We start from the raw sequence: 13,427 nt of genomic DNA, 5'->3' as shown, positions 1-13,427 counted from the left end.
TGTTTTGAAAGATTTTTCTGTGGTTTTGAAAATAAGTCATGTTTCTGTACTTTTCCAAGTATTGCGCATTGTTGTCCGTCCATGGTGTGCTCAGTTACAACTGTAGTGGTTAGTAGCAGACCTAAAATACGAGTAATTCACACAATGTAATTTAGCTCGAATGACCACAATGTGTAGGAGATCTATTTGTAAATCAAAATTCTCACTAACAGATATGAGAACACTGGTTGTGATTATACTATACTTTTGCAATGTTATAGTTAATGTTCCAAAGAGCTTTTTTTCCCAAATGCACTACAAAGACTGATTGTATTTCTTGATGTTCTATATAACATTTGTGTGTATGCCTTTTCAAGAACCTGTACTGTCCCTGGGACAACTTCTTGCAAAAATATATGGTGCATCTCCAAGAAGAGGAAACACAAAAGCAACGTGGAAAAATATAAACTCACTCGAGAATTATTACATCTACTCAACTTCTCATTACTTCTGGTTGAACTTAAGGTCTAATCTTAAAAAGTGGCGTTTTCTTCAACCTTCTTAATAGTTCCTATTTCACAATGTGTTTTAAAATAAATTCATGGCAGCTAGAGATTACACTAGCGAGGTGGCTTAAAAGTACCTATCTACACATGAAAACAATGAGAATTGATGATGTTCAGTATCTTTTAGGACTAGACCCTTGATTAGTCTATCCTGAAATGTTTTCCTGTCTTGGTTAAGGGAGTTATTCAAATGCTGTGATTTGGGAAAAGGAGGAGAGGTTAAGTTAGTCATAACAAGGGGTTTATCTTCCATGCTGTAGCTGAAGTGGGGAAATTACTGGTCTGTTGGAACTGCATGGACATGTGCACGTGGTGTAGTCACAGAAGAGGTTTGGGAAGATACTCTTGAGCTATGCTGACCCCAGGAGCGATGCTGCAGGGGCCCAGGTCTGCCTTCTAACAAACCTTGCCTGTGTCTGATGGGAAAGGTCACTATTTAAAAAAAACACAAAATCTTACTCAATGTTCCCACATTTCAAATGCTGGGGAACAGGCACTTTTATTTTTTTGCGCTTCCTTCATGTAGGCGCTTGTCAGATGAAGTTTATCACCACAGAGGGGTTCCTTGTTCAAAAGCTTTTGTTACTCTCTATGAAAACTGTTCAGAGAAAAAGTTATCCACTCTCTTGCCCTTGCTAGAACAGTTCTCACATACTGCGGCCTTTTACAGCACCTGTGCACGCACTACAGGAAGATAAATTCTCACTTGAAAAAAGTTGAAAATGTAATTGTTGCTTTTTATTCAGTAATTTTGGTTAAAAGTCTGGGGTTTTAGTCACACCTTTGCAAGTTAAATGCCAACTTTGTGCAACCCAGACATACATTGTTAAAGCATTATGAAAGCACAGAGAAAATCTCGTCTTTGAACATTTATGTGGCATTTGAAATTCATTATAGTTCCACATTTTATGAATCACAAATGTATGCTGGAAAAATAATTTTGAATATTTATAGGCTTTACTATACTGTCTCACCCTGTGACGTCTGGCATTTCTGTACATTTTGATAATTCTCGCCTGCCGCAGACCTGCCGCAGACCACTGAAGCTGCCTGAGTTGGTACCGCAAATGTGTAGCTCTGGTTTGGAGTGTTTATTCTTCTTGCTTTGAATCTAAAGTGCTCTAGAAAGAGCTGAGAGAGAACGGTGAAAAGTCTTCGCGTGAACTGAGCTGGCAGTTCACTTGGGGAGTGAATCTGGGTATTGAAAATTGAGGCAAATGAGGATCTTTAAGTTGCCTTGTAATTGTATATCCTGACATTAAATGTTGGTGGTGTTTCATTGTCTATTATGCTTTGAAAAATCCTGTCACGCATGCACTAATCCAGCAGTGAGGATCTGACACTACTTAGAGGGAGCTGGTTACTCACAATTCATTAAAGGACTGTTTCTGCTGTGCCTGACTCCCTTTAATTCCCGTTCAGGTTGCACCTTGCAAGATCAGATCTCAACTGTATGCAAGTACCTTTATAAGTAAATGAGACATCACAGTGGCCTTTTTTTTCTTTTTCTTTCTTTTTTTTTTCTTTTTTTTTTTCTTTTTGTAGTGTTTAAGGATTTTAAATTCATTTAATTTCAGATGTAGTTTGATGACTATTCTGATGGGGAAATTTCTTCGTAGCTCTGTAAAGATACCAGTACCCAGTAACGTCACAGTCATTGCAGACACCCAGGTGAAGAGGGTAGGGCTAGAAAAGCACAAAGATTCAGCACAATGTAAGAACTGGCAGTGAGGATTTTCAGCCCTAGGGAAGCCGAGAAAGGGATCATGTTAGCAACTGCCAAGTGATAAAAGGCTGGTGTGAGGTGTGTGTTGGGGCTACATTGGAATGGCTGCAAACATAACTTCTGTGTAGAGGCTTTCCTCCAGGCTGTTCACCTCTGGCAAAACACCAACTGGTGAACTGAAACATCTCTGAAGGTGGAAATCCTTAACAGAATGGGGTAGGAGAGGCCTGTGATGGTGAGTAAATCAAGCTGCAGGTAGATAGACCTGTCCAGTAAGAGGCTGGTATTTATCCAACAAGTGATTATTGGTGGCATCTTTATATTTTCCCCCTACTATAACCAAAAAGCAAACCAACCAGCTTGTGTCTAATGCGTATCTCCAGGTGGCCTATAGCAAATCGCTGTGTGTGTAAGCTACAAGTTTGGGCATTAGAGGTGGGGGTTTTCCCCGGACAGTCTGTGCCCTCCACCCCTGTCCTTCACAAATGCAGTCAGGAAAATACCCCAATAGATAGTGTTTCTGTGTATAAATAAGGGACCAGCTGTTAAATAAGGAACCATCTATTTCCAGCTCCAGTCCCAGTTCTGTTAGGTAGGTTTCTTACAGCTGCGTAGCTTGTCCATGCACGATCTATAATCCTGAAATCTCAGGAGCACCAGTGGGAATGCTACGGAATTGCTTTTGGAAGAGACTTGGACAAAAAAAAACCCTTGGCTCTCCCACAATAGTTTGCTACTCACGGCAGCAAAGTGACCCTATTTATTTCACCTGTTCCTGCCACTGAAAGCACCACGTCTCCCCATCGATTTTGCACGGGAGAGCGTGCCAATGCCCTGTACGTTGTGTGGCGGCCACGGCTGCTGCCGTGGGGCTGAGTTTGCTCCTCGAGCCCCGGCGTCCAGCGGGAAGGCAGCCCTCCGCCGCGAGCTGGGGCAGGGTTTGGCATCAGCACTATGGTGTTGGCTTAGCTCTCCTTCAGTTCGGAGAGGGATAAAGTCCTTTTCCTTGGGAAAAGGCTTTCTGGGTATTGATAAAATGCGCTGCCTTTCCTGTGCTTACCGGGTAACCTGCAGGGCCCCCGGAGCGCCGGAGCAGCGATGCGGATGCGGATGCTGATGCCGATGCTTCGCTTGCCTGTTTCCCATCTGAGGAGCTGGAATGTGATAAAGCAGCCCTAAGGCAGGGAGGCGGCAGGTATGGGGGGGTGTGCGTGTGTGCTTTTAAATGTACTTTGCAGTGCCTTTATCAGATCTTTTCCCCTCGGTTTCCTTTCTTGTCAATTTTTTCTCTTCCATTCACAAAATGCAAAGTACCCAACAGCAATCAGAGAATACGAAATACGAGGTGGAAATATCTTTTGCGGTGTAAACTCCTTACACTTGCAATTAGAAAACCATCTTATGCTTTCTAGTAAAGAATAACCACAAACCCCTCTTGTCTAGCTGCATCTTCCACACCACCACGTCCCCTGCCTGCCATCAGACCTTGCCTAGAGCACTTGTCCACACTCAAATCATTTCTTTTCAGTATGTAGAGGAAGCTATTTTCTCTCGCAGAGCATATGGCATGAGAACTCACTCTGGGCAGTTTATAGATGAATATATGCTCTACTTGAATCATATTTTGAGTAACCTTCAATATTCTGTTACTTGAACACCACACAAGGATGGGTTCACATGAGAAATTGCTGAGAGCAATGTCTTACACTTTGCTTCAGAAATGAAAAAAAGACTTGAACTTGTATTTTCCTTCCATTTGGTGAGTTTGTTGCCAAGAACCACTGAGTCATCAGGGCGCCAGCGCCATCGTTTGCTCTGGTCATCGCAGTCACGCTTTAGCAAACCCTTGCTGGTGGAGCGGGTGAGCTGGCTGCTGTTTTGCCATGTGGCTGCTACTTGCCACGTTTAATTTAACCCGAGATTTTTGTCTTCGTGCAGCTTTGCATCGGAGATACTGGTGGCTTCCCACTGAAGCCAGCCACGTAGCTGGGCACACAGAGTCACCTTACTTAGCCAGAATTATCCTTGCAAAGAGAGAGCGAGACATGCAAAGTGTTTCTTCTCCTCCGTAGTGCAGAGGGCGAGACCTGAACTTATTAACATCTAACACGGGGAGCTGCTGTTGTGCAGGGCACTGCGCAAACACCTACAAAAGCCAGTCCTGGCTCAGAGCACGCTGGATGTGAGCTGAGGAAAAGCAGATCAGGTGGGTGGGCAAGAAGTGCAAGGAAAGCAAGATAATGCTGGCTACCACAATGAGCGGCTAACCTTTGCCAAAAATTCCTTTTGCATCAAAGGAGGTGAGCAGGAAAACACTGAAGGTAGATAAGGTGGTGTTTGGGGTTGCTTTTTTTTAGTGTTTACAGGAATCTGCAACACCTCATTTGGCTCCCACACCACTGCCTCTCTAACAGAGGTACCTGGTACTGTGAGCAGAGTAACTTAACCTCAGTCTTAGCATGTGGGAGGGTTTCGAGCTGGGTGAAATTAAAAAAAAAAGATTGGTGTAGAAGTGTGCAATTAATAAGCTTATCTAGTCTCTGTCTACTAAACCCAGCAGCCACGCAGCGGTGTAATGATGTGCTGCATGTATTTACCTACCACAGGGAACTGCTGCCTTCCAGCTTGTTTATAAAGTCACACCAAAAACTACTGAGGAAGCTCAAAGACTTCTCCTCCACGGTGGTCACATAAATTTCTGATGCAGCAGGCTTCACGATTAAACAAAAAAAATACATCTTGCTTTATCCTATACAAACAGAAAAACTTGCTCAAGCTGCTTTGCATGTGCTGCTGCCCCTTTGCATGGCTGCACGCCGCTTAACAGAGCTGCCCCGGCAATGCTGTGCTTGCAGCAGCGTGGTGCGATAAGGGTCTCCGGGTGACTGAAGTCAGACCTGGGATGCTCTGCAAGGGCATTTGTTGCTTTTTTTCCCGAGTGGTTTGTGCTCAAATGCAGTAGTGAAGCCAACCTGCAAACACGTTGAAAGCAAACTTACATTTAAGGAACAAAAAAAAAAAAATGACAGGAGCTTCCCCAGCTTCTTAGAGAGAAGAGCACAGCTGGATTCTACCCCCTGGGCTTTCTGTATTAATAATTGGCAATATCCTGAAATATTTGGAGCAGAGCAGAGACACGCTCCCAAGGTACCGGGAGCAGCAAAGGGGAGCAAACGCTGCCTGAATAGGCACCCTGGGACTCCGCTGCGGCAGATGCGAAGCCCCAGTGCTGCACCCCCAGCCCTTGCTCCTGACACCCCTGCACCCCGGCTGCGGCACATCCATCACCCCGAGCCGGGGGCTCAGGCAGGGACCGCTCCCACAGCTTGGTGCTGCTTACCCGCAGCACAGCCACCTCCACGGGCGCATTTTTCTATCATCTCCCCTGGGATCGGTTTTTTTTTCCTATTGGCTTGATTTAGCCTCTAAATTTTATTCTTGCCTGGTGCTCCGAAAACTCCGCAGTGCTTTGACTCTCCTATTACTGTTGAGTCGTTTTGATCCTGGCAGGAGACTGTAGCCTGAAAGCACAGTTTTAGCAGGAGCCTTCTGTTTGTGAATGAGGTGGAAATCTCTTTTTTTCAGCTGAGTAAAATCAAACTGACCACAACAGACAGGGCTAAAAAGAAGGAATAAACCTGATTTTTAACTCTTGCACTCCAACTATAAATGCTAACAGAAAACTTTTCTAAAAAAATTTGATGTAAAATCAATAAAAGCATAGAAGTACAGAACTAATCACCTTACCGACCAATTTCCCTGTAAACCAAGTTATTCATCAATTTGTTTTCCTGAGGGAAAGCAGTATTATATATGGCGATGAAGGGCTTGACTTGTAGAAAGCGGGAATAAACCATTTTACAGAGACAAGTGAAAGAATACCGATGTCTGATTTAAAATGGGTTGGTCGTGTGTCCAAATATTGTGACTGTGACCTGTTAGTGGGCAGAAGCTTTTAAAAACTGCTCCTACCCACACGCACGCCTTTTACACCTCCCCTGTGCCAGAAACATTTGTGTGCTGGGGGGTCCCTTGTGCCGATCTCCTGGTGGTACCGATGCTCACCGCGCAGACCAGGAGCCGCAATCAAGCTGTAAATCAGCAAGAGGCTATTCCCCTGCCACCCCCCTGCCCCACAAGTATTGACCATGATTTATTAATTCCTAAAAATAGTTGAAAAAAAGAAAACAAACCCAAATGTTCTGGGATTCACAGCCACCAAGGCTCCACAGGAGACTGCAGCACTGGGGCAGTTAATGATGCACCATCACCAGCAGGACGGGACCTCACTCCCACCGCAGAGGATGGATGCTTGACCAGGAAGGCACCATCCCAGCCCTCCCCAGGACGAGCATCCCTGACCCCGCAGTGGCTCCTGTGCCCTATCCCTTGCTCCCTTCTGGGTTGGGAAATCACAAGCGGTGCGATGCTAAGAGCAGAAGAAAGAAAAACCTTTCAGCTTGGGACTGGGCTTGCTCTGGAGGAGCTCACTGCTGCAGTGATGGGTCTGTGGACAAGCCCTTGGGTGCTCCAGGCTCTCCAGACCCACCAAACTCTTCCCACTATGGCCCAAGTACTGCCAGATGCTGTGTGGGTGCTGAGCGCTGGCAGCTCCCCCCACCCCCAGCTATGTCTGACCTGGGTACCCTGACAGGGGCTGGGGAAGCTCCACGGTCCGGGGAAAGGCAATCCCTCCCGTGGCAGGGCTTCCCCCAGAGCACCCCAGGCACAACTAAAGGACCCCTTCTTCTTCCCACCCAGTTGAAGCCCCACTCACCCTCACCCCCCCTACACCCCCTCCCCAGCTGCTGGAGGCAGGGTGCAGCTAGGGGCAAGCACCCAGGGGCCAGCATTACCCCTTGCCCCCACTGCCACTGTGTCTCACCCCCCCCCATGCCCTCCCACCCCACCGGAGACGCTGGGGAAGGGCTTGGCACCGTCTCCCAGCCGCGGCACTGCCCTCTGCCTGCTCCATCCCTGGGCTGGGGCATCGGGTACCCACCAGCACAGGGGTGTCAGGGTGCAGCCCCCCCCCCCGGCCCCCTCCCCATTAACGACACCAAGCCCTCGTTCGTTGCTGCCTCCGCAGTGGTTTATTGGTGTGGGAGACGAGAGCCCCCGAGCAGCAGCGTGGAAGGCACCGTGGGGGTGCCGAGGCGGCACCCCAAGAGCCAGAGCCCCAGCTCCTGCGGCAGGGACCGATTTCCAGCCTCACTAAAGCAGCAATGCAATACTGGAGAGCAACAGGCAATCCCAAACTCCAGTATTTACGTGCTGCTAGAGCACTGCTGACAGCTCTCCATCCTAGCGCCTCTCCACGGCCTGAAGACCCCCCCTTCCCCCCCCAAACCCCGGGGCAACAGAGGACCTCGGCTGACCCTTTGCCAGGGAAAGGACCGAAGAGCAATAGGTGCGGGGGTAAGGCGCCAGCTGAAGGCACAGCGCTCCAGCCAACATGGGCCACCATGCCCATGGTGGAGAACAAAAAGGAGCTACGAGTCCTTCCTGCCTGCAGGGCCAGCCCTGCTGAGACACACGCACACACACAGACTCATAGGGAATGTATTTGTAGCTGCAAAGGATGTGCACGGACACAAGCGCCAGGAGAACTTATCTACACATACCTGTTCAACTGAACTAAAGAGATACATGGGAATGTGTTAGCTTCCACATCTATGATAACCAGAAGCTCACTTTCTTGTCTTATCCTTGAGGTAATGAGGCAGCCCAGAATGGTCTGTATCTCCTTGTCCCTACAAACCATGATGTGCTGCTACATCTCCTCAAAGCCCACTGAATGTTGACATTCCAAATGGTATTTTGAATATATATATATTTTTTTTTTAAACCATGATATAAGGTACTGAAGAACACTCTACAATGAAGACATTTAACACGCATGCATTACCACCACGGGACATACTTTTTTTCTTCACGGGTGCTATCAGAAAGTCTGTAACTATAAGAGAAGAAGCAGTTACACAGTGCAAACAAACCAGTTTCAGAAACAAAATCGGAAATAAACTGTTCCCCCCACCCACAAAAATATTCGGGCCTCAGCAAGTCTACACTGTCAGATCTAGCAGACCTGCTGCTTTTGCAGCAGATCCCACAGACCTTCCCGGCCCTCCCAAACAGTCTCGGGGGAAATGTTACCTTGTACTTTCCTCTTAGGGGCTGCTGAACATGAAGGACTTTCCGGGAGTCGCAATGTTAACACTTAAATCCAGATTCCAACAGTTCAAACCTCTGAAGTTTTCCTTAAAATATTTTTATTTTGCTTGTTTTGCCTTTTGAGAAATCTAAAATATAACTTTTTTTTTTTTAAAAACTCGATTATGATTATTTACCATTTCAATGGTCAAACCTTACACGACCAGAAATTGAAGATAACCTGGAACTTCACCGCCTCTCCTGCCTGTACCAGAGAAGAAAACACCGGCACAGGGCAGAAAGGAGGCTGTAGCTCTGAAGCACGCAGCTGCCAGAGGCACTTACACGCCAGCCTGCAAGGGCTGTACAGGAGCCGTGCAGATAGCCTGACATTTTTTGTGTTTCCTTTTGACTTTTTTTCCCCCGTTATGTGACAACTTCCTTCAATTCATTTTCTTAAAAAGCAGCATCACAAAAAAACCTGAACAATGTCAGAAATGACGCCATTAGTTCAAATGCTTGTGCCGTCCCCTTGCGCTAAACATGCCGGTTAGCCGAGTTCCAGTTTGTCCTCCTAGTCCCTGTTTAGCAAACTTAAAAATAGGAATTTCAAAAGCTCTCATGACCCGTGCCAAATTATTGCAAATTTTAAATCAAATATTTGCCAACAAAAAAGCTGTATTTTTTCACCACTTCAGTGTCCTCAATACCGATAGCACCGGGTCCAACTCTCTAACGAGCAACTGCTACTTACTGCAAAGCCAAGTACCCAGAGAAAGTTAAACCTGTACAAGCTAAAACAAAACAAGCCCCCACGTAATTTTACCATTAATTATTTCTGTAACAATGTTTTACTTGACTGTACCTGTGTAGTCTTATTTCTTTCATCTCTTCAAGTGACTCAAAAAAAAAAAAAAAAAAAGCAACAGCAAACAAGCTCAGCTCTAGAATCCATTTTGATTCTGTTTGAGGTTCACATTTTAATTAATGTTTTTATATAAACCAGTCTTTAGCCTACTTCGACAAGGGGGGCAAGAGCCCTCTTCAGCAAGGAGGGCTTTCCAAAGCGAGGGCTCAATACACCTCCATGAGTTTATTCTCTAGCACAGAGAGAAAAATCAACATTCACACTGCGTATTGGGCAAGTGGAAATTTGGGATAGGCAGTGAAATACGTATCTGAGAAAATATGCCTGTTTATGACATGACAGCGTAATTATTTTGAGCAATATCTCTGTGTTTGAATCACCCCATCTCACACTTCTGCTTCTTTCAAACTTAGTGTGTGCTTTGGATGCTCAATATTAAATCAGAAAGACGACAGGTGAACAGGATGATATGAGTTTCTCTCAACCTCTCCGAGGTGTTGTTACCTGCAGCGCCCAAGAAGGGGATACATGCTTCAGAGGAACCTGCATTTATCCAGAGGGATGCAGATGTTGCAGGTATTTTGGAGCAGGCGGGGCACATGAGCTTACCTTCCCAACTCACCTCTGAACGCGGGCACATCGGCTCCTCCTGCGTTGACTCTCCCTGGACAGAAGGCAATCGCTGTTTCAATGGGAACTAGAAAGCAACACACAGAAGGGTTTAGGTGGTCACAGAAGGGTTTAGGAGGTGCTTGCAGAGGCACTGCCGTGCTTTGGGAGGAGGGACACGGGGGCTGTCGGGCAGCCTCAGAGGGGTCGCCTCCCTAGGCATGCACAGACCACAACGGCTCGGATGGGTGGGTGCAAAAAATTTAAAAATGAGGGGCGGGGGGGAAAACCAAACTCAAATTTTCACCTCCAGATAGGGCAGACTACGCAGGAGCACTTAAAGAGCAGTCGCATCCCTCCTCTCCCAGTTCTCCCGTTCCTGCAGCCAGGGCCGCCGGCACCATTGTGGCAGGAGCGTGGCTCTGGGCGGTGGTACCCAAGGTGGACTGGTAAACTGGGACCATAACCCAGGCGCTGTACAGCAAGGGGGGACAACGTGGCTCCTGCCAGCCAAAACCAGCGGCAGCTCCGGGAGTGAGCGGGAAAGCCACCGGGCACAACCACGGCCGGCAGCAAGCTCCCCTCTCCTCCCTGAAGGGGTTAAAACAGCAGCAGCAAGAACAGCCTATTGGTCTTGGCAGACCAGAAGCAAAGGGAACATCTTATTTATGCTGATTTGGGTGATAAAGCACCCCCAGGACAAGCAGGTAAGATGCAGAGGGGCTATTTGGGGGTTTTGTGCTGGCACTGTTGGGTGCTCAGCCCCTCGCTGCCAGGGGGAGGCAGAACCCCAGGAGCACCCCCAACCTTCGAGCAGCACCCCACCATGGCCAGGAACAGAGGTGTCCCCCTGTACTGATAGCCCCAAATGTCAAGAGAACTGCCCCAAAAGCTCCACCTGAATGCAAAAGCATCGCAACAGCTCTTCTGCTGCCACAGGCTCCACGCCTGTGGTGTGTACACCAGCTATTTCTAGCAATCGAGACTTCTACCTGTCATCTACGTAAGCCAGCCACCTACAGAGGTTTAATTAAATCCCCCAAATAACTGGGGAATTTGAACATGCAGAAATCCATTAATGTAGTTTCACAAAACAATGCAACTTCTGCTTGCCAAAGTATATTGGGCAATTAAGTAAAAGACACCCCCCCCCGTCCCAAGCCCAAACACACAGGCAAAACCAAAACAAATTCACCCTGAAATATAGGGTTCCCCTCAAAACACAACCTAGTCCCTCCTCACTGACACTATAACCAGAAAAAAAAAAGAAAAAAAAAAAGAGGTGGGGTGGAAAAAAAGTGAGAAAGAGCGCCATGGGAGAGGAAAGGAAATAAATATAGGAGCCCATGACAGGACAGATTTGCATACAGAGCCTTCACTGATTGGCACACTTCAGGGCTAGGTAAGCTCAAAGACAAGTAAATATTAAGAATTTCATGTGTGTGTATATATATATATAAAGCACAGGAAAAAAACCCTCAACTCTGCTATCGAACAGTTTTTCAGGAGACACGCACAAACAAATCCTGAAGTCATTGTTCTCATTTGAAAGAAGAATTAACAAACAAACAAAGAAAAAAAAAAGGCATTTACTATTTTACAGAAAGACTAAAATAAATCATCTCGTTACAGCTGAAGGTCCCAGACATTAATTAGCGAGGCACAATTACGGTAACAAAACGAAAATAAGGGGGCGAGCAGCACCACCGAAACACTTTGTATCTGCCTGGGTCTGAAAAATCACACCACTTTCATTCCTGCCTCCCTTTGAACAATGAAATTTAAACAAAAGTCCCGTATTAATATTTACAGATGTGGCTAATAGCCGGAATCAGACCCGATGCTTGATCGACAACCACCAAATGGTTCCAGCTATTACATTTCCGATACGACTCGCCTCGCAAGGCTGCTGAAGTCAAGCGAGGGCTGCGCGAAGAGAACTGACTATTGAAGAGCACTAACAGTCAGACGTGGGAACTGCACGCAGCCAAGTTACTTTCATTTGTACAGGCAGCTACAGCGCATCTCCTCGGCGCGCACACCTCACCCGAAAATCGCTGCTACGCGCGCTTTAGCCAGCTAGGACGTCTTCCTGGGTGGCACAAAATAAACGCATAAAATACTTTTTCTCCCTGTTCGCAACGTCAAAGCTATACGAGCGGATACTTTCTCATAGGCTTTACTAAAAATAATTTTTTTCTCACTGATTTACCCAGAAGAAGGTCGGGGAAGCAGCATGTATTTCATATAAATAACACCACATTAGACCTACGTTTTAATTTTAGCCCGGCGCACCTTTCGTGCGTTAAACCACCCGAAGTTAATGTGCTCTTAGGTGGGGCAGAACATGCAAAACCAAACTGCAGCTACAAAGGGCAAATTCAAATAATGCAAAAAATTAATTCGTTAACTTTACTCGATCTGAAACTCGACCCCGATATTGTTACTAGCAGGACCAACTGTATTTATCAAGAGGAGGCTATTAATACGACAGAGAGCTACTGGTGCTCGCAAAGGCCTGCGGGATAAGACTTCAACTTACAGTACTCCAGAAAACCAGTAAAATCCACAGTAAAATTCCAGGATCCACAGTTTTTTCTCAACACTGCTGAGGAGAAGAAAAGTATGATGCTTCTTGTTACTTCCATTTTTTTGCATTGTCATCTCATCCAGTTTTAAACAACAAGGGACAGATCTGGAAGCCCGATTCCTATAAAGTTTATTTGTTAAGAACAGAAAAAAAACAAAAAAAAACACAAAACATTTTTTTTGTCAGATGAACATTAATTCAAAACATAACAAGCGCACAGTAATTTTAATTTTTTTTTTTTATATTTGGGTCAGTTCGCCTGAAGCATTACTTAAAGCTTCCCTCTTATATTTCATAAATGTTTATTGCATTAGCAGTTTGGTTTTACTGTATTTCCCACCAAAGTGGATTAACTAAATACAGACTTTTGCAGTTGATGGTGAGCAATGGAGTTCTTTGGATTTCTTCAGAGCAGAAGATGATGAAACTTGGCAGATGGTCCCTCACCTACACATGCATACAACACACAAGCACAATTTATTTCTTTTTTTTTTGGGGTGGGGGGAGCAATTCACGTTTTAACCTTGGAAAACTCACTCTCCAGACGCAAAAAAATTGTCTTTCTGTATCTGATGCACATGGGGGAAAACTAATGGCGTTTCGGATAAATTAAAACGGGAAAAACCCCCAGCGCGGCGTGCGTTGCTCCCATCACCGCAGCTCACCGAGCGCAGCGAAGCTGCACTTGGAAGTCGGCCTTTGCCAGGATATTCAAATTTCCTGTACAAAGCGAGTAACCAGCAAGGGGAAAAAAAAAAAAAATATAGCGAAAGCTGGGTGCCAATTTTTAAAAAAATATTTTAAATTATTTTGCTCAATTATTTTTTGGTTATATTAGTTTTTGGGGTGTTTTGGGGTTTTTTTTGGTGCATAAAACTATTTTCTCATGTGCGCCCGCTTTGGTGGCGGAGGCTGGGGGCGAGCGCGGGTGGCCGG

The 13,427-nt window shown here is 46.0% G+C and overlaps 1 long non-coding RNA gene across 1 annotated transcript; it reads right to left on the bottom strand.

Annotated features, from left to right (window-relative positions):
• Window positions 1–7,638: 7,638 nt before the first annotated feature.
• Window positions 7,639–12,607, bottom strand: LOC104834839. Its single transcript, XR_774661.1, has 3 exons — window positions 12,444–12,607; window positions 9,915–9,989; window positions 7,639–8,230 (listed from the first exon to the last, which is right to left on the bottom strand). It is a non-coding gene; the product is annotated as an uncharacterized LOC104834839 (long non-coding RNA).
• Between the last annotated feature and the right edge of the window lie 820 nt (window positions 12,608–13,427).

Source organism: Haliaeetus leucocephalus, unplaced genomic scaffold (genome assembly GCF_000737465.1).
Source record: "Haliaeetus leucocephalus isolate CR32 unplaced genomic scaffold, Haliaeetus_leucocephalus-4.0 Scaffold340, whole genome shotgun sequence".
NCBI classification, from domain to species: domain Eukaryota; kingdom Metazoa; phylum Chordata; class Aves; order Accipitriformes; family Accipitridae; genus Haliaeetus; species Haliaeetus leucocephalus.
The sequence above is the reverse complement of the archived record's forward strand: the minus strand, read 5'-3'. Positions and strand labels throughout refer to the sequence as shown.